Genomic DNA, 27,349 nt, shown 5'->3' with positions numbered 1-27,349 from the left:
GATAAGAACAGTTTTAAAATAAGATACCAGAGAATAAGACTAGGAGATACTTACATAATGTTTGATTGCAAAATAAATGCCAAAACAACTATTTAAATAATGGAAAATAAGGATGGAAAGAACATATGACGGTCTTCAAATCCATACCCCTGGCACAAGTGGTATTGAACTATCCCTAGGGCAAATAAAAATAATAATTCAAAGATAAAGAAATAAAAAAAATATAGAAAATGAAATACCAAAATAAAACAGCAAAAATATTAATATTTTGAAAGAAAATATTCTGAAATTCAACTCCATCACTTTATTTTTCTTCCATTTTCTAATTTCACAAACTACACTTAATAATTGATTAATTATAATATTAATTAATGTGTAAAAATTTTGGGTACTAGAGTTGTGGCAAATGGAGTAAGTCTATTTTCATAGCTATTAGGTAAACATGAGAAAGACATGAAATCAGAGAATCAGTGAAATATTTTGAACTGTAATGGAATGAGGCAAGATATTACTGAAGTAATGGCACGTGATTCTTATCATACATTACTGTAGCTGAAGGCAGACAGAGCACAATTTGAGCATGTTGAATGGTTGTAATGTAATACAGGAACATTTACAGTACCTAATGGCACTGTTCCTGAGCATGAATGCTTAAAAAAAAGGACAACGAAGTTCACATATCCAAGCAATAGCAAATTTGATTAAAAGTCAGTTTCAACAAGGTTTTCACTCTTTTCCCTGTCCTCTGAGGACTCTTGTTCCATTTTAGGTTAGCATTTTATTATGTTATGTGTTTTTAACTGTGTTATTGAATTAATTAGCTGATCTTTTTTATTTAGGTTGACCTTTTATTGGTTTTTGAATTCAGTATTGAGTTCTGTAGAAGAAACCCTGACTGTAATTTCAAAGTGAATTTGCCTCTTCTTCTTAAAAGTAGTTTTTTACACTATATTTAATCTATAACAATCGTATTTCTTACTGAAGTCAGACATTCTTCTAATGAGTTATTTATCGTGGTCTACAGCTATGGTTACCAAAGCAGTTGCCTCCCTAGTCAAGTGGAAAAACAAACTAAAATTGCATAGTTCACATTTATGAGATTCACATTCTTTTAACATAGTTCTTATTAGCAATTCAGAAACTTTATTTTCTTCCCATCATTAATCAGTGTTCCATTGTTCAGCTGTTTTAGAGACAATTAAGTACAAAAATCTTAAAGTTACATTGGTAAGACTACTTGTACTTCCACTGCTGGTGCATTAAAATAGACATCCTAATGAGCTACCATTCTACGGTAATCTTGATTTTCCCTGAGAAATCATACGTAATAATAGTATCATTGCAATTTTTTCAGATATAAGAGGTAGACAACAAATGACATAGAATTAAAGAGAAGGTAAGAAGCATTACAACTGGCCGACATAGTACATCCGCTCACTCATCAAGTGACAGGGGCAGTGGGGACTTAATTTTGATATCATTGGATTGGAGCTCCCCTCTCTTAAAATGCCAGAATACTTCCACTCCATACGGCATTCCTAACTCTTTCTTTGGCAGAGTTTATATTTTTTCCCTTAAAATGGGAGCCCTGAAATTCAGCTTTTACTGAGTATATTTTTAAAGAGGATCATTGTTTAAGAGAATTCACATGGAAGGAAATTCACCGCAGGACATGAAGGATGTGAAGGTTCTTTAACCATATAGTGTAAGTATGCATCCCAAGACATCTATTATATTTGTTACAAGACTTACTTCTGTCTTTCCTATTGAGCTTTAAAAATTAAGTTTGTTTTATTTAGTTATTTTCACTATTTTGACAAGCCTAAAATAATGATTTAGATTCTAGCGGGCACCACTAGGTAAGTTAGGCAGAATTTTATAAATATGCATATTAGCAGACAAAAAAAACCAACCAACCAAACAAATTAATTTACAGTTAATTAATTTACCAATTTTGGGTTGGTAACAATAAAAACAATCATGATTGTTGAAGATTTTGTGGTTTTTGCTTTCTGAGAACACTATTGGCTGCAAAAAATCCCTTTTTAATTGCTATAGCAAACTCTGGAGACGGCCATACAGTAACAAACTTGTGCAATCAAAATATAAATCAAGTACCTTATTTGGAAGTCTGATCTCTGTGGAAGAATTTAGAAATTTAAGTATAAATTTTTCAGAAAATAAAAAGTATATTGGAGCTGTGTTTGTTTCAACCCATTATCATCTGGACAAAATAATATAGAAGGAATCCTAACTTATAGCTGACACCAAAAAGTGTCTTGCAAGGTGCCAGCAATCCTATCCTTCGTTGAAGATGACAGAAATGGCAAGTTTGGAAGAGTTTTAAGATAACAACAATAAAAATCGCAGTCGTCTTTTCCCCTCTTTTTCAAAAGATAATGCTGAATACAAAAGGAAGAAGAAGTAGTGGATGATATAAAATAGATAAAAGATAAATAGCTTTATTCATTTTGAATAGTACAAATAAATGTTATGGAGTATTTTTCTGTTTAAGAAGCTCATTTAGGTTAACATCTTATCATCACTCTCTAGGAAGTAACACCTTTCAGTAGTTACAGTTTGGTCTGATAGCGATAACACATTATCAAGGAATCACTCTTAGCTTTTACTGAGTTTGTAGCCATGATTTTTTTTAGTGTAGTCATAGAATCATAGAATAGTTTGGGTTGGAAGGGACCTTTAAAGGTCGTCTAGTCCAACACACCTGCCGTGGGCAGGGACATCTACAGCTAGATCAGGTTGCTCAGAGTCCCCTCCAACCTGACCTTGAATGTTTCCAAGGATGGGGCATCTACAACATTTCTGGGCAACTTTTTCCAGTGTTTCACCACCCTTATTGTAAAAAATTTCTTCATTATGCCTAGCCTAAATCTACCCTTTTTTAGTTTAAAATGATTCCCCTTTGTCCTGTTGCAACAGGCCCTATAAAAAGTTTGCTGCCATCTTTCTTATAAGCCCCCTCTAAGTACTGATAGGTTGCAATAAGGTCCCCCCAAAACCTTCTCTTCTCCAGGCTGAATAACCCCCAACTCTCTCAGTCTTTCTTCGTGGGAGAGGTGTTCCATCCCCCTGATCATTTTTGTGGCCCTCCTCTGGACCCACTCCAACAGATCCATGTCTTTCTTGGGCTGAGGGCTCCAGAGCTGGACGCACTACTCCAGGTGGGGTCTCACAAGAGCAGAGCAGAGGGGCAGAATCACCTCACTCGACCTGCTGGCCATGTTTCTTTTGATGGAGCCCAGGATACGGTTGGCCTTCTGGGCTGCAAGCGCACATTGCTGGCTTGTGTCCAGCTTTTCGTCCATCAGTACCCCCAAGTTCTTCTCAGCAGGGCTGCTTTCAATTCCTTCATCCCCCGGCCTGTATTGATACCAGGGGTTGCCCTGATCCAGGTGCAGAACCTTGCACTTGGTCTTGTTGAACCTTATGAGGTTCACATGGGCCCACTTTGCGAGCTTGTCTAGGTCCCTCTGGATGGCATCCCATCCCCCTAGCCTGTCAACCGCACCACTCAGCTTGGTGTCATCTGCAAACTGGCTGAGGGTGCACTCGATCCCACTGTCTATGTCATTGATGAAGATATCAAACAGTACCGGTCTCAATATAGTCCCCTGCGGGACACCACTCATCACTGATCTTCATCTGGACATTTAGCCGATGACCACTACCCTCTGGATGCAACCATCCAACCCATTCCTCACCCACCGGACAGTCCACCCATCAAATCCATACCTCTCCAGTTTAGAGAGAAGGATATTGTGGGGGACCATGTCAAAGGCCTTACAGAGGTCCAGGTAGACATCATCTGTATCCTGTCCTATGTCCACTGATGTTGTCACTCCATCATAGAAGGCCACTAGGTTGGTCAGGCAGGACTTGCCCTTGCTGAAGCCATGCTGGCTGTCTCGAATCACCTCCCTGTCCTTCATGTGCCTTAGCATAGTCTTACTTGGTCTGCTACTGGAGGAGAAGGGGAAAACCAAACAAAACCTGTTTTGTTCTGATGATTAGACTGTACTTTTAGGAGGTTAGAAATGGTAATTGCATACTTGCTTCTTTTTCTTGCAATTATAACTGCTACATTATGAAATAATAATTCCTCCTCTCCCAAAAAAAAAAAAAGGTTAAGGCTTCTTAATTTCTGTGTGGAGAGTTACATTTTCATAGTCATGATATCTAGCTGCCCACATGGAAGACTCGTCTCAACAGAGACAGTATTCGACAAATCAGATATGAACTACTAACTCTGTTCCACTTCAAACTACTATATTTATGTCTTTATCTGCAATCTTGATGCAAAGAAAAAGAAGGAAAATATCAGAAGTTGTTCCAGACATTCCTGATTTTGTTATCACTTTCTAGATTGTTTCTTTTCTATTTTTCAACTTAAATGTATTTTGCTTTTTAAGAAGCCTTTTATACAAGACACCAATCAAATTCAAAATAATTAACTTCCAGGGCACTAAGCTTCCATTTAAAATAATCCATATATAGAAGAACTTTTGCAGCATAAGTAGGCTTAGGATCTGAATTCTTCAGAGGGAAAAAGGTGAATAATAAACAGATTTCCAGTATGGCCTCAGCTTGCTTTAGCTCAATATTGATTTCAGTCTATTAAACTGTTCCTCAGCTCTAAGCCTACCTTATTTCTAAAGCATGCTGGTAACGATAGACAGCTTTACCTATATTAGTTCTTTTACCTTACAGACATGAACATTTTCTGAGGTGCTTTTTGCTGCCTGATTCTTCAAGCAGAACAAAAACTGATGTGGAACACCAGAAGAGAACTTCCAGAAGAAATGGTATAGAAGTTGCACCTGATGCATTTAGACTCTCAGTTAGGATGTAGTAGCTCATTTCCATCATTGATTAAAATTCTGTCTAATGTCTTGCAAATAATTTGGCTAACTTAGAGATGGAAGTCTTTTGCACCCTGACCAAAACATTACCTGACCACTACTATAGTCAATATAGTGAATATTTCAAAGTGTAGGGTTACAAAATGCTACCAAATACGTGACATTTTTCTCTTTATTAATTTTTTTTGTGATTTTTGTTTATTATCTCAGAAAATTTACAGTATTTTCCCATTGATATTCCCTAGTTAAGGAATGAATGGATCAAAAATCTCAAAAAGTTTCTTGTAATTTGGGAAAACATTTTTACTAGGAAAAAAGAGTGATCAAGCTTCTGAGAATTTTCCGGTAAGATAATATCAGTATAAAAACGACAGGTTTTTTCCACTATTAATGATGTAAATTATACACCATTTTCTTTTCTTTTGTTTTTTCCTCCCTTCGTTTCCTCTAGATGTGAATCACTCAGAAGAAAAAGCAAAAAAGCCTTTGAACGTGTTAAGGAGATGCATGCATAAGGAAAAAAAGTGATAAAGTAATTGTAGAAAATATAAAGTCTTATGCTTCGTAATCCATTTGGTAAAATATCCTTTGGTTAACCCAAAATAGCCCCCCTAAAAAATGCTAAACTTTGTAGTTCAAGGAGCTCATTTTGTATCTGTTATTTCAATAGATTTTTTTCTTTGTTTGAATGAAAACCTGCAATTTTTCTAAAGATTTTCTTGGTCAGTAAGAGAGAACGAATACTTAGTTTATTAATAAAAAGTTCAATCTGATTTTTATCTGAGTTATCTTTTTCTGAGTCAGAGCTCTAGCCAAGGGGTTGTCTCAATGCTAATTCCTTTCTTTGTTAATCATGTCGCTGCTCCATTTTATATAAAATAGGCCAAGTACATAATTACAGCTACTTGTCTGAAGTACTCCATTAAGAATTCCATTAAGGAAGGGGGGGGCGGGGAAAGGAGTGTGGTTTGATCCTATGAGTAAAATTTATACTTACCTGACCTATTTATGCCTTTGTGAAACAGGGCTTTGAAGAATCTGGAGGATACTCACATGATTCTTTAGAAACTGAGATACTGATATTGTCTTTGCTGGTATCTCGAAGAGAGAGAAGAGAAGGGAAGGGAAGGGAAGGGAAGGGAAGGGAAGGGAAGGGAAGGGAAGGGAAGGGAAGGGAAGGGAAGGGAAGGGAAGGGAAGAAGGGAAGGGAAGGGAAGGGAAGGGAAGGGAAGGGAAGGGAAGGGAAGGGAAGGGAAGGGAAGGGAAGGGAAGGGAAGGGAAGGGAAGGGAAGGGAAGGGAAGGGAAGGGAAGGGAAGGGAAGGGAAGGGAAGGGAAGGGAAGGGAAGGGAAGGGAAGGGAAGAAGGGAAGAAGGGAAGGGAAGGGAAGGGAAGGGAAGGGAAGGGAAGGGAAGGGAAGGGAAGGGAAGGGAAGGGAAGGGAAGGGAAGGGAAGGGAAGGGAAGGGAAGGGAAGGGAAGGGAAGGGAAGGGAAGGGAAGGGAAGGAAAGGAAAGGAAAGGAAAGGAAAGGAAAGGAAAGGAAAGGAAAGGAAAGGAAAGGAAAGGAAAGGAAAGGAAAGGAAAGGAAAGGAAAGGAAAGGAAAGGAAAGGAAAGGAAAGGAAAGGAAAGGAAAGGAAAGGAAAGGAAAGGAAAGGAAAGGAAGAATAGAAGGGTACAATTCAGAATGGTGATTTTGGATAACAGATAATGATTTTAGAGAGAGAGAGATGTTATTCAGTATCCCTTCACTGCACTTCAACATAGTGAAAGCATAGATACTCGGTGAAGATATTTTAGTTGTCAATACTGTTAAAGGTTAATTTCACTGTGAAAGAAGAAGGGTCACATACAATTAAAACTGATTAATTTAAAAAAACTAATTTTGCTACTAAAACTTTTTTCCTATAAAAAGGCAAAAAAGGGGAAAAAGGTTTAAAAATAAAAGGGGAAAGGAAAATGTAAAAAAAAAAAAAAAGGAGAGGGGGGAGATGGGAGGAGATGGGAGATGGAAAGAGGAGAAGAGAGAGGAGGGGAGGAAAAAAATATTTTATAAATCATGGCAGAAACAACAGATGCATTCAAACCTGGCAAAGACATAGCTAAGCACCATGAATGTTCCTGCTTTGAACACTTCCTGTGAACTTGATCTCTTTTTTGCAACTTCTGTGAATGGTTCCAGTGAGCAGATTTAGGAAAGGCAGTATTATATGTTTCCTCCTGCTGCTCTAGACCTTTACAGCCTGATGCTTGGTGCTAGCTGTCTGAGAAGGAGAGTGGTGGGCAGTGCTCCCTGCTGTGCCAAAAAGTGCTCCACAGAAAACAAACTGTCTCCCTGTACTAGCATTCACTATATAATGAAAAATTATGGCAATGGTATCAGAGTTCTGAAAAACATTTTCTCCAAAAAGTTATTTATAAACTCCAGACAGAGGCAAAGGACCGTTCCTGACATTAACACCAGGATGATTCTATCATCATAAACTGTCTCGCCTGCTATGTACAGGTAAAGGTAAGCTGCTGCAGACAAATATGTCTGGTTTGCCCAGGAAAAGAAACGAGGGATTTGCTTTTGATTACCTAGGCCCCATTTGACAAATTCAAAAGGGGACCAGCAGTTCCTAACTGCCTGCTTACCTGACATAGTCAAATTGATCAACAGTTCAAGGGTAGTGCTGAAAAAGTCTTTCACTATCTTCACTGCAATAGACATGGTTTTGATATAAATCAGAATATTCCCAAGAAACTCTTCAATACTTATGGGACAGAAGGTGAGCAGGAAGCTGTAGAAGATAAAGGCAGTACACTTTAAATGAAACGATCCTTAAAGTTCTGTAGTTCTAGTCCAATTTACCTTTGTCATACACATTGTTTCTATCTCAGCTTTTTGCTTGAGTAAATGGGACAATAACTGTGGAAAGCTATGGAATCACTATTATATGTCACTGAAGATTCAAGTCAGCACCATATATTTAAAAGTAATATCCAAAGAGTAGTGTGAAGCATTAATTAATAACAATAATTTAGAAATATAGATTTTTTTCAATTAAATAGAGTAAGTAACTTGCAGAAATCTTGTACAGTGTTTTGCTCACTCCTCAGTTAAGATTGCTGTGCCTGGCAAGGTAGGAACGGCTGCTAAACACTTGCATGTACTGTGAGTAAGGCTAATATTTTCAGGATACCATAGAAGAAACACATCTGCACAGGAATTTAAATGGTAACTGGATCTCAACCATTATATATCATGCTGCCCAAATCAAAGGGACGGTGAAATTAGATTTTTTAAAGTTTCTAAGAAAGCCTCCACAGTCCAGAGATATAATTGACCTTGTTTGAAAGACAGCGTCTGCCTCAGTAGATTTTCCCCATTGACCTGACTATAGTTCTGTTGGTCTCCCCTGTTAATACAAAAGAAACATCTGAAAGTCTTAATCATTTCGGGTAACATTGATGATTTCAGGTATACTGTATATTAGTCAGTTAAATTCTTTTTTGATAGGTAATGAAATTAGTGGATAGGAGGCTGCTAATAAAGACACCTATTTTACTACATGTCCATTCCTCAAATCAAAGTTTCGTTGGATCCAATACTCAAAAAGACAGGCGACCTTGTATCTCAAGGGGAAAAAAATAATTTATAAAAACCTTGTTGATTTTCAAGCTTCCCTTTTCCCCCCTAGGTTCCCAAGAAAAGCAGCTATTCATGCTGTTAAGTGTTCACAGCAAACTAGTCACAACTATCAGAAACAAACAAAAAAAAAAGTGGCAAAAGAACAAAGAAGATGAGAAGATGAAAGAAACAACTTTTAATTTAAAAGTACTGCATAGAGGTCATATTGTTGTATGGGAACATGCCTGTTCCCATAACTTGCTGAGAACATGCTAGGACTGAGACTGTGACCAGCTGTCATTAAACCGGAGCATATCACCAGACTAACAACAGGGAAAATCCAGTGCTGATCTAGGCAGAGGATCAATATCTGTGAAATTTGTCAGGAAAACACAGTATGGAATTCAGGTTAATTTAATACTTAATGGTTTGGTCTCAGATTGTAGTGACAGTGAAGACAATATCCATCTTACAATTTGGTAGTGCGAAGTGTTTTTTTAAATGCCTTTGAATGGCACAATCATCACACCGCTTAGTATTTCTGGGCCAGCAGCAGGATTCTGAATTCACCCCTTGGGTTCTAACAGTGAAATTATACTTTTAGTGAACAACGACAACAGCTAAAAAGTCTTCTTGACATTAAAAACCTTTCCAAAATACTCTGCATTGTGATATATCACACATCCATGTTAAAAGAACTGGATATTAATTTTACTTTATAGGATGAATAACCAAGAAATGGGAGATCCCCATGTAGTAATACCTTGAACACAGGGGTTTTTTTGGTTTGTGTGTTGTTTTAGAGAGGTAGAGGCGTGGAAATCATGTTTATTGTTTAATCATGCTTGAATTTCGTTTGTGGTTTCTTTTAAATTCTCCTGGGTTTACTAATTTGCCTACTATGCAGTAATTCTGTTGACCTTTTATATCTACTAGTGAAGAGGCCAAGTTTTACACCCCCTCTCCTTTTTATTTCTCCAGGAATTTAGAAAGCTGAAAAAGATCTTTTGTACACAAATTCAGTTAAATGTACTCTGGTGTGAAAAGTGCTGTATTTTCATAGACACTTGGTGAACTGAATAAGGACAAAAGCTAATTTTTTTTTTCATTTCAGAGAGTGATTTTAAATTATATCTTTTGCTTGTTTTTTGAAAGTACAACTGAAAAGAAAAGCTTCGAACAAGCATAGTAACTGTTTGCTCTTTTATGGAATACCTTGTATGTGTTAGATCTGGTAACAGATATTTTTTCCCCCTCCTCTCTAGCTCAGTACTCACACAAAAGAGAAAATAAAGATAGGGAAGTGCCATGTTGAAATGCCATGATCCACAGTCTCTAAGTTACTAATATGTGTAACTTCCTTAAGTAGCAGCACAAGTCTTTCAAAAAACAGCAAACTGAAACATTTACTCACACAATCCAATTTTTTGGTACACTAATCTTTGGGCTGAAGACATACCAAAATATTCCTTAATGGTAAAAATAACAAGACAGAAAATAAGATAAAGTCTTAAGAAATCAATGCAAAAAATAAGAATATATAGGCTCATCTAGTGAAATAGTTTTCTGCTGCGTAGTCAATACATCTTGTTCCTGGACGTCAGCGCATTAATTCAGTGTGTGTGGGGGGTGTTTGTGTGTAAATCAGTTTTTCATTTGGTTTTCGATGTTTAAAAATCACTTTTCCGAGCTAATGAAGTATTCCTAACAACGTGCACATGTCAATACCTGTTATGATTTGTCTAATCATTTGATTAATAATTGAACTTTATTTGATGTACTCAGTGGTTCAAGTCACTGATATTTACATACAGCACTGATTTTTTTCAGTGTATTATGTAATTATATGTAAACATCAATTTTATTTACTTCACTTCTTTTATTGCTTTAAATCTAAACTGTGCTAAAGAAAATAAACTTTGTACTTTATATGAAGGACTGGATTTATATATAACTAATTACATTTTTTATAGTTATAACAGACCAAATTATTGATGTGACAGAGCAGGAACTTTAACTTAGTGTTTTCACTAAGTTTTTAGGGAGTCGAATAGAAACTTTTCTGAAAAAAACAATGGTATTTATTAATTTGTGAAATTCACTTGTGTCTTTCAGTACCTGTCACAGTCTGGCTGTAGTGCAACACACAAGTAGATGGAAAAATATTGTTTGAAAGAGAGAAGCCCGCTAGGTACTATTTGAATACCCAAGGCACACCACTACAGGTGGAATAATTAATTGCTACAACCAATTAAAAATTAAAGCATTAATATTATTTGTCTTTTCTTTATTAAAACTCTCCTCACTCACAAATTTCTGTTCTTCATGGCCTGCCAATTTTTCACCGCATGTACTTCCATTTCAGGCTTTGAATTACAAATGGAGAGTAATTTGGGAACTGGACAAAGCAAACATGGAGATGTGGTGGGAATGAGTCGATATGTAATGTGACTGTAGGTACTACAGCATACCCGGCTTCTTCTGTAGTTCCCTCTCCCTCCGACTATGAACAGGTCTTTTGTAGTATCTATCTTGAGTACCTATGAAAGCCAAGGGTAAAATAGAATTAAATTTCTTGCCTCAGGAGGTGAAAGTGCAAGATAACAACAGTTCAGGAGCCTGTCATCGCAATTGTCTCTCTCTTCCAAAATTATTTCAGTGATTTCATTCATTAATTTTGCCAATAAAAATTCCATAAGCACAGTGATACTGAAGGAATTCCAGGTGTTGTTTAATATTCATGTTCAGTTCACCACTGGCTGAATCTTACTCCATGTTCTTCAAATTCAGAGGGGTCCAGATGTTCAGCTGTATTGTCCTCCCATTAAAACAATCAGCAGGAAATTCTAAACTCCTGGTTAAAGAATTTTTCTCTTTGACTATTAATATAAAAATGTTACTTTTTTTTTCTTTTTATTTGACATGAGGAGAAGAGTGAGCTGACTTTCCCTGTCAAGGAAAAGAAGAAGTCATTTAAAAAGAAAGAAAGAAAAAAAAATTCTGTTAGCTTCATTTAGGGGGTACCCCAGCCTTGTTTTTACTGTCATCAGCAATTTTCCCCAAAGGCTTTTTAGAAAAGTAGTAAAAGGTAGTCTTGGCTGGTTCTGTCACATTTATGACTTCACTTGTTACTTGATTTCTTTTTTAACCTTTTGCATTATGGCTTTTGTTTCAGCTTGTGACAAGGGAGAGGGAGAAAGAAGAGATAAGAGGTTGGGTTGCCAGTCTTCTGAGTATTGTGAGGCTTGAATTCAATGCCTGAGGGTGTCTTTAAGAGTATATCTGGGTTGATTAATGTTTTTCTGTCTGTAGTATACTGAAAGAACTCAATAGGAAATTATGTAAAACTGGTGATTTTTCACTCAGAGTTTGCAGGTGGGAACTAATGCATAACATAAAATTATGAATGTTAATTCACCTGACGCTAACAAAAACATACAAATCTATTTATGGATTACAAATAGAAGCCACAAAGTTTCACTAGGTATACATATATATAGATAAAAAAATGTATTTTAGGTAATAACATGAAAGAATGTTGAAATGTGATTTGTTTTTCTTTGCTAGGACTTTGATAGCAAAATTATTAGTTCTATTCTTCATGTAGATATCCACTCAGCAAATCAGTTATGTATGTTAAAATTTGCCTTCTTATGGAGAAGACTAAGGCTTAAATTTGATCTCCCTCCCCCCTTCCTTTTCAATCAGGGACACAAAGGTAAGGTTGAATTCTGATGAAAATACTGGCAGATATTATTCTTGGAGGTAATAAAAGGTTTATACTACAAATTATTCCATCACACTTCTATCGAATGACTAGTTATCATGTCAAGAGTTTCTCATGATAAAGTTAATTACCCCAAAATTTAGCCACTTTAAAATGAACTTTAAGTTATTCATCTCTAGTCATTGCAGAGGTGATCATCCCATCCTAAAATATGAATTTGACTCAAGTGTCCATATGCAGACACCTAGAGCCACCTAAGATGCTGCTGAGTGTGAGATGTCAGTGAGTGGCGGGTTGTGACACAGGACCTCTAGGGACCTTCTCAAACAGTATCTGGAGATCAGGCCAGATACTTGAAGGCATCTCAGTGAAATAGATGACTATTTGTAGGAAGCTGAACTACAGCCTACCTACCTCAAAGAGTTTGTATTAACTGTCTTCAGGGAATCCGTGTATCTTTGCATTGTCTGTAGCAGAATGATAGATAATTCAGTTACCTTGAATATTGTACGATATTACTAAAGTTAGGTGAAATAAATCCTTGTGAATTCTAAATCTAATTATTGAATTGGATTTTCAAGTAGTGTTTGTGTCTAATGCAAATAAGCTAACAGGAATCAACAAGGCAGAATGAGACTCAGTTCTCTTTCTATCTAGATTCTAAATTAGAGACTAAACAGAACAATACCTAAAATCAGAGATTTGAACATTATACATAGTCTTCAATGCATAGTTTCAACACATTTTAAGAATATTACTTTAAACAATCACAGATACTGAAAGAGTTGTTTTGGCTAGTCCCCAATTCCAATTAAATGCACATATAAAACTACATTTTACCTCCTCACAGTGTAGCAGACAATAGACTTCAAGGCAATTTTAACATAAATTGACTTCTATTATGTGATAGGTTATATCTATTATTTCTTTCCAAAATTCTTTAAGCGGCCTCTAAACCACTCATTCACGACAAATGGAAATCAATTATATAATTCTAAATTGTAAAGCTTTAGGCAAACAGAAACTTTCACAAACCTTTCTTTCATCGTTATGTTTGGTGGAGTTTTTTGATAGCAGCAGGTTTTTCCTCAGAGTAAGTATAAAACATGGGACTTTCCAACAGACAGGTTCAGAACACACTTTAAAGGGCAAAATTATGAAGAAGAAAAAGAATCACACATACATACATTTCATTTCAAACAGAAACTTTCCTTAAATATTCTCCATATGTAAAGTAAAAGTAAAAATATGTTTCATTATAGGTCACAACAAAAAGATAAAATTTGGGAAATTTAAAATTGCTATACAAATGAAAATATTTAACTTTATAACCCAAGAATTGTATTTCTTGGAAGTCACTAGTTTTTATAAATCAAATACAAATCTTAAAATCCCTATGATGATATTTAGTCACAAAAAGTAAAAGTTATTACAGTGGAATAGAAGTTAATGGTACAATGCAAATGAATTACAGTGCAATGTTAAGTGGAGAACAGCTGCTGAAAAACTGCAAGCAGTAGAACTATAGAAAAATAAAATCTAGAATCACGTGTTGTTAGGAATTAACAGGATACTCTTACAAAAAGGAGCATTTGCTTAGAATCTAAAAACTAGGGGAATTATATAAGTTTATGGGGGAAAATTATTCTATTTTACTTGTCATTAAATACGATATACAGTTTAATGCAGAAGATAAAAGAAGAAAAATCATAAACATGCACATGCATATACATAAGTACATCAGAGAGAGTTGAGCAGAAAGACAAGAATGATAGATTTAGAGAAGACGACCTATCAGGAAAGATGAAAGAAATTTCATTTGGGTGCTTAAAGAAAGGGAAGAATGGGAAAGTTATGAAGCAAATAATGGCTAATTGTTCTCTTCGCCCATGAAAGACAGATAAAGAGGGTATCAGAGGTAGAAGTCCCATAGCATGGAACTGTGTTTCTGAAACTGTGAGAAACTTGCAGCCATATCTATAGTCAGGGAGGTGATAATTAGAAAGTCAAATTGCAAAAATGACTATGCATGAAGAAAAAATAGGTTTTGTGACAAAAAGTTGCCTTCAGATGCCATACATTAATCAATATGAATTCAGGAATATGGTGTATTGGACGATGATTTCAAATTGGCAATAAAGGAGAAGGACATGAAGAGAGAGACGTGGAAATTTCAACAGTAATCTGGCATTTTAAAGTCCCTGAAGTCTTTACTAGAAGTGCTGAAATCCCTGTGCATATATTCATTTCACATGCTGGGCACAGAATGGAGCCTGAGCAGAGGGCTGGGATTCTGTGCTGTAATCCCAGGCATCGCACTCTTCCAGATGCTCGAGACAATATGGAGCAAAGTAAGCTAAATAGTTCTGTGGTATCTCTCGTACCTTAGAGGCACACTTACGGTATTTGACAGAATGGTCTCTTACATTCCCAGTTAATCAATCATCTTGTGAGAAAACTTCTCTCTTTTCCCCTGAGAAACTATGCAGTTAATGCAGCTTTGGGGACTTGCATCAACTGTGATATACTCTTCCTCCCATGAGTTGCACTTCTGGTCTCTTTCAGTAGGACTGAATCTGTTAACCAAGGGTAGAAATCACTACCCACGTTCAGAGCCTGCCCTGCCTTAATAGAGTATGAGGATATAAGCTGGCTATAAGTAATTTCTGTGGGAAAGAATTTCAAGACTGAAAAAAACGGAAGGAAACAATGAAGAAGGAATGTTAATAAAACAATCTACTGGTTAATGTTCTGAGCTAGCCATAATGTGTACTACAACCTAGGACTGATACATACTATCTTATGTAGTCCTCAAGCATGTAAAACAAACAAATGAAAAACAAAACAAGACCAACAAAAAAAAGAAAAAAAACCAACCAAACAAACAGAAAGCAGCTTAAGAAGCAGGGATTGCAATTCAGAAGTCCTTGTTTGTAGGTGAATACATTAACCAAAAAATAAAAACATACTTACATATATCCATTCTCTTTCTGGATCCATGATGCTTGTACAGCTTCAGCAGAGCAACCCATAAGATGACTTAATTTCTATCTATACAAATTACAGCATGACCTATTCTGCTTCCCTAATGACACAGAGAGCACAAAACAGCCTTTTACTTTCTGCCCCCCTGGGGAATCAGTACTGATTCCCTGGGGAATCAGTACTTTCTACCCCTCTGGGGAATCAGTAGCTAAGAGGAGTTGGAGCAATGTAGTTTATTTATAGGAGCTTGTTCTGAAACACTGATGTTACAAACAAAATGAGTAATAACATGCAGATTGAAACTTTGGTTTTTAGATTTTGTAATTTTTTTAGAAGCTCTTCACAGAATAAGTACCCTTATTTTCACACACTGCAAATTATCAGCACATGTCATGACATCATGAGCAAATAAAACTCTTTCACCAGAGATCAGGAAAACAGCTACAATGCCTTTTTTTTTTTTTTTCCCAGCATTATCTTAAACTTCATGTTAGTAGGCAGTAAACAGAGTAAAGGATCTGAATTATACCGGTGAGGTAATTAGGAGTTGTTGGCCAGTAGGTTGGAACAGATGCTGTTTACGCAATATACTCTGGTAGGTACAGGTGTGAAAAGAGTAGTTGCAGATTTCAGGTATTCATTTTCTGTAGCTATATGAGATATATGCTGTGGTCTATTTCTGCCCTATGCTTTCGTCTTACTCCAGTAATTTGCATTCCTGACTACATTTTGTGCTAAAAATAGCAAGTCCCAGGACAGACAAAGCCTGTAGAGAGACTTGGCAATTGGTTAGATCTTTTTATTATACTAAAATGTTAAAATTCACCTCATTACCCAGCGTACTTACCTCAATTATTTATCCCATTAACCTGGGCTAAAGATGCTGCATACAATACCAGTTTCTCTAGAGGTTAATCTCACAGATCTTTGTCAAGGTTAAAGGCTTGTTACGTGATAGACTGCAGAAATGCCACTTTTAGTAACAGTCTGTCACATTTTATTTTTTTCTTTTTTCTCCTTTTTTTTTTTAATTCAATTTAAGCTTCAGAATATACTATTAAAAAGAAATGTCTCCATAATGTGTTCTGTTATAATTTTAAGTATTTTTAAATGCTTAATAGTATGAAGTCACCACAGAGGAAAACTTAATCAGTGAAGCTGGAAAACTAGTGAGATGTTCCGAGGTTATGTTGTGAGGTGCTGATGTCATGCTGTTGCTATTTTGTAAAAATTCTGTTTGCCTGCTCATGTGAGAACGTTGATTCATCAAAATTCCAATGTTTTCTTGTCCAAGCATTCCCAGCATTGGCTGACGTAACTTATCTTTCTTAAATTATAGTTTGTTACTAAAAGAAATACTGGTTACTCTTTGATGCACACTACTTTAAGTGCTAATGCAGCAGCCAACCCTAATATTAGAAAAAAACTGGAGGACCTCACCTAAAAGAAAAATAAAGTTGTTCTATACTCATGAATCTATACATTTAAGAAATGTGTTAAAAGGTGGCAGGTATTTGCAGATTGCCACCTCGTCAGGAGTGGGCACCTGAACAGTGATAACAGGATGCTCAAACTGTCTGTCTAGGAGCTCCTTGTGTCTGTGGAAAGCAACCTCATCCCTTCCCTACTATCCTCCAGACCACAGAAACATTAGGGTCAGAACAAGTTTTGCCGTCCTGGTTTAGGGTGCACTGACCAAGTGCAGGGTCACTCAACAGGTGCCTCCTGACAACACCAAGCACATGATTCACATACCTCATTATGCTTTTTCTCCATTTCTCAATCCTACTTTCACCATCTTAGTATCTTCCTTTCCTCGCACTTGTCCCCTCCCGGATAAACATCCCACCTCAATGGCTTTTTCCTCACTGGAAAAAGCTACATTTTTGCTACATTTGCATCTAAATTTGGTATTTCTGATATTGTTACCTGGGGAATGCCCTCTTTATATTTTATTACTGACAAGTTTACCAGGGCATGCTGGCCTTTTAAGGCTCTGCTCCCCAAATCTCCTCTCCAGTTATCTGTGAATTTTGACCGTTTCTCACTTAACTCCTCCTATCTACCTGCCTCTGCAATCCATTCTAATGGTGTTTTCTGTAATTTTTGTCAGCTTCCCACACCATGTTTGTCACTTCCAGTAGTTTTCCATGCCTTATTTAGTTAACCTTAACCCCAATTCAGGGCCCTGTTGATCGATCAGTCATTTGCCTGCAGCAAATGTAGTAAACTCTAAATTAGAATTCCATTGAATAGAAGAAGCATACAGAGCAGCTTTTGTGACCAAAAGTCACTTTAATCTTTAGAAAGCAATATAATATTAATAAATACCTTTTACCTACTTGTTTAGATGGGAGGAGACATTGGAAAAATTTTATACACACAATTAGAATCATATTCATAATTTCCTTTCAAAATAGCAAAGAAGTAGACACAAAAGCAGAAGAGGAAGAAGAAGAAGTGGAAGGAAGCAGGAAGACAAAGAGAAGACATAAGAAAGATAAGAAGTCTTAGAAAAGACAGGAGTGAGAATTTTTCTGCTAAGGAGTTGGAAAACACTTCCTGGTTTGTCTCTAGTTGTGTAATAAATCATATTAGTCCATTTCTCTGCCTATTTGCTGTGCCTGCAAGTAACAAATCAAGGCTCTTATAACTAGCTGTGCCATTAAGAATTTCTTCCATGGCTCTCTTGTCTTGCTAAATAATTCAAATGCCTTTATTTAACAAGGCTTTTCTTGTGCTACAGTATATAAATTGTTCCGATAAGTGGTGGCCTGATTAAATTATCTTCTGTTAATTTGTTTATAACTGGGACAAAAAAAGGTGGCTGTTAGGCTATAGTGACAAAAGGCTGATCCCGTGCACCCTGACAGGAGTGGGGTCAGCCCCAGCAGCCCCCTGGGGCAGCAGAGCCTCCCTCTCCCCAGTGCCACAGGAGCCCCCGGGGAGCCCTGGGGCTGGGCCAGACCCACCTGGACGCACCAGCAGGAGAGTTTCCGTGGGTCGGGGCACTGTGTGGGAATGGGGACAGAAGAGGCTGGTGGGGTGTGAGCAGAGGTCGGTCAATCCCTGTGCACAGCTGTGCCTGCACTGGCCTGCACAGCCTCTCCTGTCTTCTCTAATTGAACTCCTTTTCAGATGGTTTTCCTGGGTAAGGGGCAGGAAAGCCAACATACACGAGGAGAGGAGAACTATTTTTCTTCCCAAACTGGAAATAACCAGTTTGTTCAAATCTTCCAAAATAATGGACTTATGGACTCCTCCTAAAGATTTAAGGATATCTTTATCTGAAAAAGCATTTGCTTTATACAAAAATCACATATGGAATATTGCTCTTGCATCATAATAACCATAATACTATCTTACATGCTGCCTTCTTTGTTCATGTTCTAACAGCTTAGAGATATGATAAAAATGGATTTTGAATGTCATTGTGAAATAACATTCACTATTAAAGAATTGCAAATAAACAATATGAATCCCTTTAAATAATGCTGATGTTTTACGTGAGAGTTAATGCTAGACCATTTTAAGAACTTAAAATAATATTTACTTGCCCAATTCTGTTTTAATTATTAAATAATTGAATCTATTCATCTTGTATTTTCCAACCAGCATGAAGTGGTTGCTAATTAATCAAATGAAGGCTATAGAGTCCATTTTGAAAGCAAAAGATAATTTCTTAATTTTTAATATAAAACGAAATGATATACAGTATTTATTCAAAGGCAGTCAGAGCTTTATCCAAAAACTGATGAAGGCAAATGACCATACCAGTTGATTTCAGCAGGTTTTCAATCAAGCCTCCAAGAACAAGAAATGATTATAAGTGTCTGACTGAAATATGAGTCAGGCATCCCTGAAAGATTTATTATAGAGTGTGAATAGGACTTGAAAAACTTACAATATTTAAAGTAGGGCCTTTTTCTACAAAAAGTTAATTTGGGACTGAATTCAAAGGAATTGCAAAGTGTCTGAATCAAAGAAGTTTCTTAGAAACAGACTTAAGTATCTGCAAGATAAATGTTGGAGATTACAGGGTGAGATTCAGCTCTGCATTCACACACGTAAACATGAACTTGTGTCTATGTGAGGTTGGTGACCCTGTTATAGTGAGCAGAGAAATTGTCACTGCTGTCAGTAGGGTGGAACCCCCTTTCCTAAATGTAATCACATACCTGGCCTTCTTCTGCTCCTACAGAGAAGCATGGGTGTCCTGTGGGTCGTGTATTACATCTGCCAATGCTCACTTCATTTACCACTCTTCTGGCATGTCCCCTGTATTTATGCAAATTAGAGCTTAGGGATCTTGCAAGATACCCAAATGCAGGAGTCAGCTAGAAGATGAATAGGGCTCTGGATCCCATAGACTGTATTGACAATGTTGTCATTTGAGATCTACATGGGAGCTTAGACAAGTTTTTACAAGCTATCTTCCATCCTGAAAAAAAAGTTAATACTGGGCAGTGTGTTCGCTGTTAATGTGGTTATATGTCTGTTTCATTAATGAGTGCCCCACTGCAGAGTGGTGTTCCTGCCTATTTCCCTTTGACATCAATCCAGCACTCCTGTCTGTGCAATGGCTAAGCATCAAATGGGAGGAATGGACACAAAGATTATGATAAGAGAAATGTAACATATTTCTACGTTGCAGAAATTTCACTTAGGTTAGTGTTACAATGAGTAAAAATTCTGGCTATCAATGAGGGCTTAAGCAATCAAAAAATGGCAAAAAGCCATTGTTTTTTATACGTGCATATGACTCATTGCACCAAAGATAAATGGTGCAATGATCAAACTGTGATAGTCAAGATGCTTGTCCCAACAATTGTACATAAAGTAGATGTTAAAGTATTAAATTAAATGTCTAAAGTTTTCTGGGAAACATACTCAGGAAAACAATCTATTTGTTATATTCCTGAAAAGGAAAATACGACACATGGGGAAATTCCCATGTATTAAAACTTCAAATACAGAGTTCTTTTTTTCAGGTCTGTATTTATTATTCCAGATAGGCACTCTACTAAAACTGGAAAGATGCTAAAGCTGCAAGCTCATTAATATGTGATCTGAATCCAAACTGCCATTCTTAAATAAGGGATTGAGTCTGTCTGCCTACTGATACTCCCTGAGAATAGATACAGCTGATTAATCTAGCATGCAATGTAACATTACTGTGCCATTGCACTTAATGAAGTTGGCTGAAAAAGTATTATTTTTCATCCTGGGAAACCTAATACAAAATAAAGAAGTGCAGGCTCCAGGAGGTTTCTGTAGTACAGCACACTTCAGCTAAAAATCTAGCAAAAGAAATGGGGTGTGTCTAAAATTTAGAGACTGCATTGATTTGTAATTTGTAATCTACACAGACCATCTAACTGGAAGAAAATGATAGAATTTCAAAACTAACTTTTTTTATACTTTTAAAAATTATAAGTTAAACACCGTACTTTAAAAATGAAAATGGTTTAAAGGGTTACTAAAAATCCTGAGACAATTATTTTCTTTTATATTATTTTAGTGGCTGGCAGGTAGTATATTCTAGTAGGAGACTACAGCAAAATGTTATTCACATTTTAAGTTTGACTATGAAAGTCTTTAATATTACTGTTGCCCTGAGGATTAGGAAACATGCTTAAGTGAAGTACAGCATGCCTAAGTATGGAATGAAAACTGAGACACTGTTGGAATTTTCATATACAAAATATCTGATTTCAGGTATTATGTTACTGATGTATTTAAAAATTTGCCTTTGTTATTAATATTTTAATTATTTGTTTTTAATAGGGAAAAATATGGGAAAATAGAGGGAAAATTTCTACTGACAATTATTATCTAATACAGTGATGACAGCTTCTCCTTTTAAACATGTCCAAATGATTTTAGAGTTATGGTTACTACAGGCCGGTCAGCCTGACCTCGGTGCCGGGGAAGATCATGGAGCGGTTGGTTTTGAGGGTGCTCACGAGCCATGTCCGGGACAACCAGGGGATCAGGCCCAGCCAGCACGGGTTCATGGAAGGCAGGTCCTGCTTGACCAACCTGATCTCCTTCTATGACCAGGTGACCCGCCTAGTGGATGAGGGAAAGGCAGTGGATGTGGTCTACTTGGACTTCAGTAAGGCCTTTGACACTGTCTCCCACAGCATTCTCCTAGAGAAGCTGGCGGCTCACGGCCTAGACAGGTACACTCTTCGCTGGGTAAAAAACTGGCTGGACGGCCGAGCCCAGAGAGTTGTGGTGAACGGAGTTAAATCCAGTTGGCGGCCGGTCACGAGCGGTGTTCCCCAGGGCTCAGTTTTGGGGCCGGTCCTGTTCAATATCTTCATCAATGATCTGGACGAGGGGATCGAGTGCTCCCTCAGTAAGTTTGCAGACGACACCAAGTTGGGCGGGAGTGTTGATCTGCTGGAGGGTAGGAAGGCTCTGCAGAGGGACCTGGACAGGCTGGATCGATGGGCCGAGGCCAACTGTATGAGATTCAACAAGGCCAAGTGCCGGGTCCTGCACTTCGGCCACAACAACCCCAGGCAACGCTACAGGCTTGGGGAAGAGTGGCTGGAAAGCTGCCCAGAGGAAAAGGACCTGGGGGTACTGGTTGACAGCCGGCTGAACATGAGCCGGCAGTGTGCTCAGGTGGCCAAGAAGGCCAACGGCATCCTGGCCTGTATCACAAATAGTGTGGCCAGCAGGAATAGGGAGGTGATCGTGCCCCTGTACTCGGCACTGGTGAGGCCGCACCTCGAATCCTGTGTTCAGTTTTGGGCCCCTCACTACAAGAAGGACATGGAGGTGCTGGAGCGCGTCCAGAGGAGGGCAACAAAGCTGGTGAAGGGCCTGGAGCACAAGTCTTATGAGGAGCGGCTGAGGGAACTGGGACTGTTTAGCCTGGAGAAGAGGAGGCTGAGGGGAGACCTCATCGCGCTCTACAACTACCTGAAAGGAGGTTGTAGCGAGGTGGGTGTTGGTCTCTTCTCCCAAGTAACTAGCGATAGGACAAGAGGAAATGGCCTCAAGTTGCGCCAAGGGAGGTTTAGATTGAACATTAGGAAAAATTTCTTTACTGAAAGAGTGGTCAGGCCTTGGAACAGGCTGCCCAGGGAAGTGGTGGAGTCACCATCCCTGGAGGTATTTAAAAGACGTGTAGATGAGGCCCTTAGGGACATGGTGTAGTGGGCATGGTGGTGTTGGGTTGACGGTTGGACACGATGATCTTAGAGGTCTTTTCCAACCTGTATGATTCTATGATTCTATGATTCTATGATTCTATGGTGATCAGGCCTGAATCACAATTTCATAGTAAATCTTAAACATCTCATACTGAAAAGGTGGACCATGTTCTAAAGAGATTTTGTCCAGCTTCTGCGGAACTAGAAACTCCCAAGTTTCATCTTTATGGAGATGTTAGATACAGTAGCCACACCCACACGTTCAAGTGACAATTCTTTATTAAATGTGAATAAAATTATTTTTTGGAAGATTCTCTTCCCCCTTTCTAAAGCTTACCATCTTGACCTGTATTTTTGAGTTTTGTATCTTGTATGTCTCAATTGCATAGAAAGTTTTCATCAAGAAAAGTTATCAAATCATTCCAGAAAAACAGAATATTTGTGAGGTTTCATTCTTTTCAGTTCCAAACCTCCCATAAGATGTTATCATCTTATGTAACTTAATTTTCTTTTTATTTAATATTACCAAATATTTCTTTTTATTATTTTCAGTCGTAAAGAAGAGAGTTCTTGTTTATCTACTTAAGTAATTTTCCTTTAGCCAAGGTTTTATTTTTACCAAGAAATTCTATGCTTAAAATATTTATCTGTTTTAATGCCCTAGGCCTCAATATCATTCAGTTTGACAGTAACACAACTTCAAAACACATTTATAGGTAAATTTCCCTTGTATATTTGAACAAAACTCATCTGCTGGCATACTAAATACTGGAAGAAAGCTGAAATGCTTTAGTCTGTCACTTCTGAGGTGCCAAGGTTTCTATCACTCAGCTATTTTCTGGATGAATTCTTTCAAGATATTATGATTAAGACCTTTCTGTTCTTCCAGCTTCTGTCCAACTAGTGTTAATTTGGTACTATTCTTAACTGCTGGAGATAGCCTGTCCCTTAGTCCCTTTCTAAAATACCTTTTGTGTTTTGGCACCAGTAAACACATCTCTACAGCTCACATTGAACTAGAAAGATAAGCCCTCTTAAGCAGTTTTAGTGTTTTGACCAGAACAGCTATTTCCAGTCACACCTTTTATTTGAAATAGTGCTGATACAATTTAAAAAAAAAAAAAGTAAGGAAAAAATAACACCAAAACAATGAAAATGTGATAGATAACACGGGAACAGGAGTGCAAGGAAGAAAAAAAATATTATTTTGAGTGTTATTCTAATGTTCACATCAGAACTAAGGAAGAAAAGAATATGAAGGATAAAATTATCTGTGACTCTGGTCAAGCTGTTCTGTTGCGTACATTCTGTGTAACAAAATTCAGCTGAGGTCCACAGGCCAGTTTGTATAGCTAGGATTCACACGATTTAGGCAACAACAAAAGTCTGGTTGTCATTGCTGTTCTGTCAATATTCACTCTTACTCTTTTTCTCCTCTATGCAGTTAACTAATAAAAGAAATTAGGGCTACGTAGAAGTGTCGTGATTTAACCCCAGCCAGCAATTAAGCACCACACAGCTGCTCACTTACTCCTTCCAGTAGGATGGGGGTGAGAATCAAAAGGGTAAAAGTGAGAAAACTCATGATTTGAGATAAAGACAGTTTAATAGGTAAAGCAAAAGCCGCGCGCGCAAGCAAAGCGAACCAAGGAATTCATTCACTACTTCCCATTGGCAGGCAGGTGTTCAGCCATCTCCAGGAAAGCAGGGTACCATCACACCTAACGGTTACTTGGGAAGACAAACACCATCACTCCGAACGTCCCCCCTTTCCTTCTTTTTCCCCCAGTTTTATATACTGAGCGTGACATCATATGGTATGGAATATCCCTTTGGTCAGTTGGAGTCAGATATCACGGTTGTGTCCCCTCCTAACTTCTTGTGCACCCCCAGCCTCCTCGCTGGCGGGGTGGTGTGAGAAGCAGAAAAGGCCTTGGCTCTGTGTAAGCACTGCTCGGCAGTAATTAAAACATCCCTGTATTATCAACACTGTTTTCAGCACAAATCCAAAACATAGCCCCACACTAGCTACTATGAAGAAAATTAACTCTATCGCAGACAAATCCAGCACAACAAGCATTTACCTTGTTTTCACAAATACATTTAAATTTCTTTTAACTTATACTTTTCTCTTAATTTCCTGGCTTTCCAATGTTTTCTTTGGGGACTAGTTTAACATTCCTGTAGTTTTTACATCTTTAGCTACCACTAACCCTACCACAATACTTAAACTTTTTCTTATCAATGAAGGTATACTAGGTTTACATGTAAAACCAAAAGTTTGATACATTATATGTGCTCACATTTGTCTGACAATGTTTTCCAGTGACCTTAGTGGCATCAGAAAAGCAGGAAAACAGTGCTAGCAAATTGACTGGATACTATCTGTGATAAAAAACTCAATAAAATGCTAACCGTTTTGACCATTAAGTCTAACGTGGACAAAACTGGTGTTTAATTTATGCTTAAACTGTGTTCCAGAAATAATAAAAAGCCATTTTTAACTCTAGGTTTTCAAATGCCTCTTACTGCACTGATCAAACTTCCTTCCAACAAAAACTGATGCCTGGAGGAGACTATAAGAGCTAGGCAAGCATACTCCTCTAAGTATTCTCACATCCTTAACCTTTTGTAGTCAAACTGCTGTAGATTTAGTAGAAGTGAACACTGGCACTCCATGTTTATTTTTATTTCCATTTCAAAATTTGGACTATTTTATGATTGACACATTCATATCTCTATAAGCTTCAGGAAGGAGATAAGTGCAAGCACTGGAAGAGGAATGCAGTTTTTCAAAGACATTTGTATATATTCTCAAAGCCCTTTTCACTGAATCATATTTTTAGGTATATTATTATGATATGTAATGTTTAAAAATTCTTATAGAAAATCATAAATAGAGCTATAGGAACAAGAAGAAAAGTAGAAATTAAACAATTATATTTATATATGTGGCAAACATATTAAACTTTTTACGTAAGTCTCATGATTGATTGTTAGGGCTTTTGATTTTTTTTTTTTCTCCTTTTTCTTCTTGTATGGTTTTAGCAACTGAAATCAATACATTCTACTAGAATCTCATATTCCATAGTAATGCTTAAAACATTACTGCAAATCTTGGCTATGAAATATGAACATGATTGATACTATCAAAATAAAAAATGAAAAAAAAAAGTTTTATACTATAAGCTTCATTTTTTCATGTTTTATCTAACTTCACAAAATTTGGAGCCTTCCTCCTGACTGTTGTGTGTATCTGAACACAGTCCATTATGTAATATGTACTAACGAAGAAGTCTTTATTAAACAAAGATGTAATCCTCTTTGCTGCACTGGTGCCTAAGACACAATCTTTTCTCTTTGTCAAAATTTCCATTCTCAGAGTTGTCATCTTTTTAGAATTTCCTCATATAAATTAGTGAATTCCTCTGTCACCCTGAAATCTGGGGTCATTCACTCAGCTGTTACGCTCTGAATGATGTGCATTACAAATATTTCACCTTCTATAACATTAGTTCTGTCACAAAAAGATAGTATTCTTTACTGAAAAGACAGAACAAAATTATCCATCAAAAGAGCAGTTATGATGATGTCATCCTCACATAGGAAAGACAGAATAAACACTCTCACTATCCAGCTTTTGAGATTTTAAATATAATGACTGCTATATTTTTAAGCTCACCCATCTCCCCCTCCAACATAGATTCATCAATACCTTTGACTACTTTGCATTGATTTTTCTTCATTATTCTGTTAAAAACTTGTACTGATAAAACATTTTATTTCCATCTTACTTGAATTAAGTTGTGTTGTGAAAATTAATTTAATCTAAAAATATTAAAGTTCTGACATGAAATACTCAAAGATCAAATGCAGCCTTTGGTTTCCACCTAAAGTACTGCTGGTGCTGTTAATATCCATTTGTCACTTACTTCCAAGACATTATGGTGAGATAGTAATTGCTAAGGGACTAGCTCTAAAAATTAACCATTTGAAGACTTCTTGTTTAATTTCACTTGCAACTTCTTCGTAGTTTGACACAGACTTATACATATCTCTCCAGTGTGTTTCCTGTTTCTTAAAGTCATCTGTAGATTTCAATAGTTAGGAAATTATATGCGCTAGTGAGTAAAATGAAAATCCATCAACGTATTGTCGTTATTTTAAAATTAGTTTTAGACAAATACTAAAAGAGTTTAAAAAGAAAAAAAAAACAGTCAAAAGGTTTCATCAGGCTGTTTCACACCTGGTATTAATTTCTAATTGCTAGGCTTTGTAAACAAAAGTCCATAAAAGTGGCCATTTCAGATGTGATATTTCTTATTATATTCACTTATTTGTTTGTTGTTAAATATGTTATCACTGCAGAATAAAAAGTAATGTTTTTCACAACATTTTTCTTTAAACTTTTTAACGTTGATTCCTGCATCTGGAATTAAACATATCTCACAATTAATTACATATAAATTTATTGATATAACATTATTTTATATTCCAATTTTTTTTTTGCTTCAATAAATAAGTGCACTAAATTCACGAAGAATATTTTGAGATTAACTCTCATTTTATTTTGTGAATCTGTATCATGACTGTATTATGTGATGCATTTTAGATCAGGGATCCTTATTTAACAGCTCTATTGAGATAAAATCTTGAATACCAGTCATCCTCATGTTATGTAATATGGTAGTCCACTTAGAAAATGCCCTCTGCTCTAAACTGTTTATAATATATAAACCTTTAAATGGTGCTATATGTACATAGGCTAAGCATTCTGACGTTCCCCTTACACAGTATGAGACCTCTGGGCAGAGAACTATAAAAAGTGCTAATAAATCAGAAAACAAACATTGGGAAGGTCACAAAAGTACACTTTACAATTGTGTTTACTAAAATGTATGAGGCATTAAAATTTGAATGCTACATTCTTATGACAATGCCTGTAATGAGAACAGAAAATACTATGAGCCTAATCTAGT

Source organism: Calonectris borealis, chromosome 1 (genome assembly GCF_964195595.1).
Source record: "Calonectris borealis chromosome 1, bCalBor7.hap1.2, whole genome shotgun sequence".
In the NCBI taxonomy this organism is placed as follows: Eukaryota; Metazoa; Chordata; class Aves; order Procellariiformes; family Procellariidae; genus Calonectris; species Calonectris borealis.
Note: the sequence above shows the minus strand (reverse complement) of the source record.